The following is a 6,000-nucleotide window of genomic DNA, read 5'->3' as shown; positions in this document are numbered from 1 at the left end:
ACTCTTATCATTTTGGCAAGAACAAGTGCAATCAACTTCCACATCTTGCACTAGTTCAAGGAGTCACAAACCCTCTTGTTGGTAAGACAAGGGACAGGTAACCTAATGCTTTCATAGACATCATCTTGTGTGTGCATCACTCTATGTCTACGGATATCCTTGTTTGTTCCTTGTGGGACTAACCCATGTAGGTATTGAAAGTGCAACTCACTCCAAAGGATTGCTCCAAATGATCTACATCAACATTGAGCATCCACATCTTCAACACCTACATGAAGTCATCATCGACAAAACCCAAGGTTAGTTCATCCCTCTTAGGGGGGATCTCACATCTAGGGGGAGCTTTACTCTAAGAATTGAGCTAAAGCAACTCTAATGGTGTGAACACAACAACGCTTTATGTAAAAGTGGTAACCCCACTTGTGCTTAAACGATGAGTATGACCTATGATAAGATGTTCTCATTTGACTCCTAAGTCAATATACTCATATATAGATGACCTAGTCATCACCAATTGCTTGATAGATGCTAGAATTGGTTGTACATGCTTTGCCACATATTTCATTTGCCATTTTATTGTGTGAGCATGTTGGTTGCATAATTTACTCATTCGAGGACATCCACTTGTTGTTTTGATTGTTTGGTTCCTTTTTCTTTTTCCAAGTGGATGGACAAGAATGCCTAAGAACCTTCTCTAGCTATCTATGCTTTTATCGTCTCAAACTCTATTCATGCTACATCACAAAGTTTGATCAAGTCAGATTCGAACCACTCTGTGTGAGGAGCACTCGGAGTCCTCGATTCGTCATAGACTTAAACTTCCAAACTTCTTTGTGCGTTTCAGTCTGACCGATTCACCCATTTCGGTCATACCGAGATCACTAAGTCGATCTAGGTTTTCAATCTCGGTGCAACCGAGTTGAACTTTTCGGTCACACCGAGTTGCAGTAACTGCTTGCAGTTATGCATCTCGGTGCCACCGAGTTGTTCCACTCGGTCACACCAACAGGGTCAGGCTATATATTCCCCGGGCCAAAATTTGGAAAATTCTCCGAACCCCTTCACCCGTGCTCAGCCTGCTCTGCCTCCCTGGGTCTCCGGATCGTCCTCCTCATCGCCAGCTGCCTCCTGCCGCTGGTCTCCGCCGCCGTCAACGGAAATCGTCTCCGCCGTTGCCGCCGTAGCAGGTCCATCGCCGCACTTAGGGTATGGACTTGATACTTGTGCTAATCTCACTCCGATTCCTGGCACATTGTTTTTCCATGTATCTTGCCACAATTGAGATCACTCTATCTAGCGAAATCACTCTGTAGTTTAGTTGTGGATTGAACATTTAGGGTTAGGTTTCCGCCGAAATCATCTCGGACCAACCGAGTTGTTGAAATTGGTTCCACCGATTTGGCTAAGGCCATTGCACATGTGATTCTCGGTCTGACCGAGAATTGAAAATCGGTGTGACCGAGTTCAATTCTTTGTGAAACCCTAGCAGTCTCGGTGCCACCGAACTGTGACTCGGTCTGACTGAGTTCACTAGTTTAGGTTCCAAAAGTTGCTTCGGTATCACCGAGTTTTCAAATCGGTAGATCCGAAATGCTTTTTGTAGAAAACTAAAACTAAGTTTTTGACCCATTCTTTTGCAAAAACCTCTGCACTTTGTGATGCTCATCCAATCTATCTCATCATATATCTATTCACAGGGTCTGCTGTCAGTGTTTGCATCATGTCAGATCAGAGTGACAGTCAGTTGTTGAGCAACTTCAGGATGAAGTGCAGGAGAAGAAGGGCAAGTCTACCACTGATGCTTTTGCTAGAGTGCCCAAAGGACAGAGATCTGCTGTAGTGCCAGTTATAGACACCAGAGCAAATTCATTTCCACCAGCTCTAGCAACCACTCCACCAGCTCCATCTACATCAACTGATGCCTTCGTCCTTGGAGTTTTATCTACACCACCACCTGAAGACCAAGCCTGAGAGTCGATCTAGCACTATGCATTTTTATGAACTTTTTGGTAACTTGTTGCAAAAGGGGGAGAAAATGTATAGATTATAGGCTTCGAGAGAGAGTGTTGCTCTTTGTTCTCTCTTGTTTTTTTGGTGGTTGAACTTTGTTATTTGCTTGTTTGAGATACTTTATGCTTTTGTGTGATACTTGGATGATCATGTGTTTGATCATATGCTACCTTAATGCTTGTTGGATGACGTTATCCTTTTATATCCCCATATGATCATTCACTTTGCTTGATGATGAGTGCATGTATTTAATTAATATCATTTTGAGCGCTCCACCAAGATGTATGTGACATGGAAGAGTAACCCATGATCCTAACTCATTGTGCATTTGCAGTCCAAAGCAAATCTTAAACTATGCACAAATTTAGGGGGAGCTCTTGCTTTTCACATACTTCTCAAAGAGACAATATTTTTCACTCTTATTATCATTTGTCGAAGCTTTGATCTATATGTTGTCATCAATTACCAAAAAGGGGGAGATTGAAAGTGCAACTATCCCTAGGTGGTTTTGGTAATTCCTAACAACATATAGCTCATTGAGCTAATTCTATTTCAAGATTAATATTTCATGAAAGCTCAATGATTGGCATGACATGGATGAGAAAAGTGGACCCCACAAAATGCTAAGGACAAAAGGATTGGCTCAAGCTCAAAGCTCAAGACTCTACATTTTCTATTTTAGTGATCCAAGATCACATCGAGTCTATGGGAAAAGTCAATACTATCAAGGAGGGATGAGGTGTTGCTTAATGAGGCTCTTGTTCAAAATGCTTAGTGATATGCTCCAAAGCCCTCAACTACTTTCTCACATCCACATATGACCTAAACCAAAAGTCAAACTCGGCCCCACCGATTCTTTCTATCCGGTGCCACCGAGTTCAGATGTCATAGCCACTGCCACAAACCCTAGGCAAATCGGTCTCACTGATAGGGATCTCGGTCTCACCGAGATGGGATTGTAATCTCTCTCTTTCCCTTCGTAACGTTTTGGTCCCACCGAGATGAGCGATCGGTCCCACCGAGATTGCAATCTAAACTCTCTGTTTCCCTTTCGTAACATTTCGGTCTCACCGAAATGAGCGAATCGGTCCCACCGAGTTTACCTGACCAACTCTCTGGTTAGCTTATTACCAAAATTGGTCTCACCGAGTTTGTGTAATCGGTCTCACCGAGATTACGTTATGCCCTAACCATAACCATATCGGTCCTACCGAGTTGTAGGGCTGGGCGTTCGGTATAAACCGAAAATTCAGTTTCTACCATTCGGTTTTTTTGAAAATTCGATTAGACAAACTAAAAACCAAAAATGCTAGCTGAGATTAGCTAACCGAAAATTCAGTTAACCGAAATTTCAGTGCGGTTTTCGGTTTTATACCAAATGACCACGCCTCAAGTATTCATGCTCTGATTGCACTAGCTGCACCCTCTTATATAGGCAAAAAATCTGGCTAATCTCCTCGGTTGGGCGAGGTGGGACTAAAGGAGCGAATGGCCTGGTCAGCTATTCGCATACTCGTACGCGCATGCACACCGTTCACCAAAAAAAAGTCCACGTGAGCTGGGCCTTATTCTTGTTGGCACTTTGGTCAGGCAGGCCCACTTTATGTGATATGCGCGCACGTCAGGTGGGCGATCGTGGGAGGCTGGTCGCGTGACTCCCGGGTGATGACGCTGCGCGCGTACAATCAGCCACGTCTATTCGGTTTTTGTTTGGTTAACCGAGATGAAAACCGAACCTACCGAATTATGTTCGGTTAGTGGACATAAAAACTGAATTTTTCTGTGACAGTAAAAAAAACCAAAAATTCGGTTTATTTGGTTTCAGCATCGGTTTGGTTTTCGGTTTGTCGGTTTTTATGCCCACCCCTACCGAGTTGCATGCCGGTCCCACCGAAAATCCTAACGGTCACTAGATTTGCTGAATCGGTCTGACCGAGTTTATCAATTCGGTCCCACCGATATTGGCAAGTTGTGTGTAATGGTTAGATTGTGTGTGGAGGCTATATATACCTGTCCACCTCCTCTTCATTCGTGGAGAGAGCCATCAGAACGAACCTATACTTCCATCTTACCTTTTCTAAGAGAGAACCACCTACACTTGTGTTGAGGCCAAGATATTCCATTCTTACCATATGAATATTGATCTCTAGCCCTCCCAAGTTGCTTTCCACTCAAATCCTCTTTCCACCAAACCCATATCCTGTGAGAGAGAGTTGAGTGTTGGGGAGACTATCATTTGAAGCACAAGAGCAAGGAGTTCATCATCAACACACCATTTGTTACTTCTTGGAGAGTGGTGTCTCCTAGATTGGCTAGGTGTCACTTGGGAGCCTCGGACAAGATTGTGGAGTTGAACCAAGGAGTTAGTAAGGGCAAGGAGATCGCCTACTTCGTGAAGATATACCCTAGTGAGGCAAGTCCTTTGTGGGCGACGGCCATGGTGGGATAGACAAGGTTGCTTCTTCATGGACGCTTCGTGGGTGGAGCCCTCCGTGGACTCGCGCAGACGTTACCCTTCGTGGGTTGAAGTCTCCATCAACGTGGATGTACGATAGCACCACCTACCGGAACCACGACAAAAACATCCGTGTCTCCTATTGCGTTTGAATCCTCCAAACCCTTCCCTTTACATTCTTGCAAGTTGCATGCTTTACTTTCCGCTGCTCATATACTCTCTGCATGCTTGCTTGAATTGTGTTAAGACTGCTTGTCTTGTCCAAAGTTGCTAAAATCTGCCAAGAATTAAAATTGGGAAAAGGATAAGTTTTATTTGGTCAAGTAGTCTAATCACCCCCTCTAGACATACTTTCGATCCTACACAAGAGCTCAAGCCCATGTTATTAAATCCGAGGTGACATCTCTCCTACTTGAGCTTCCCTTGCATTCGAGTGAGACATGGCTACTGCCTAAGTCAGAAACACTATGTGTAATCAGAATGCACAAGCCATGGAGCCGAGAGCTGAGGAAGAAGGAACAAGCATCAACTCACTGTTCAGCCCGGAACTTCCGGCCAGAGTCCGGAATGTCCGGCCCCCAGAACCTCCGGCCACCCCGGAACTTCCGACCTCCGACGACCCAGACGGCCTGGACGTGCCAACTCTGTGGCTAGCCCGGAACCAGCCCGAAACCTGGCCCGGACCTTCCGGCCCCCGGAACCACCGTCCTACCCAGACCTTCCGGCCCAGACACCATCCTAGCTCCCACCGTGCCAACTCTCTGGTTAGGCCGGACCCTCCCCGGACCTTGGCCTGGAACCTCCGGCAGCCGGAACTTTTGGCCCTGCCTGCGCGCAGTGACTCGGGCCGAGGCCCATGTATCCTTTCGCCCCTTAGACTATAAATACTCTTCTTCTACCTACATTTTAGGGTTAGTAAAGTAGTAGCTCATTTGAGATAGATCTTTGCTCTCCACTTGATCCCTTCTCCATCGGAGTTCACGACCTCTACAGAGAAGATCCCGCAAGTGGATTCAAGATCCCTCACGGGAAGACCCCTCAACACCTCCTCATGGAGAAGAATTTGCTACTTGTATCATCCTTTGTTGATCATGGATCATGTATCTCTTTGTGTTTCAAGGATCTAGAACATGTGTAATCGAATCTTGTTGGTTTGAGTGAGTCCTCTCGTGTTTCCCCTCGTGTTCTTCGCGGGATCTGCTCCAATCGTGAAAGATCGGGCATCTAGGGTTCTACCATACATCATGTTGGTATCATGAGCCACATTGATCACGATTTTGGAGCCCCCTCGTTGTTTTCTAGCCTAATTTTGTTGTGATTCGTCCCAATTTTGAAAATCCCCACAAAAATAGCCCTCCCAATTTTTTTGTGATTTGTTGGTTTGATGAAGTTTTGTTCAATTTGATCCGCGGATTTCGCGTGTGGCACGTAGATCTAGCTTCCCCCCTTCCATCCACCCAAAATTTTCTTTTCCCACTCCGATTTGGGGTTTTCCCAAGTTTTTCCGCCAAATCCATGATCCCCAAGTTTTCTGT

This window comes from Triticum urartu, chromosome 1 (genome assembly GCF_003073215.2).
Source record: "Triticum urartu cultivar G1812 chromosome 1, Tu2.1, whole genome shotgun sequence".
In the NCBI taxonomy this organism is placed as follows: Eukaryota; Viridiplantae; Streptophyta; class Magnoliopsida; order Poales; family Poaceae; genus Triticum; species Triticum urartu.
The sequence above is the reverse complement of the archived record's forward strand: the minus strand, read 5'-3'. Positions refer to the sequence as shown.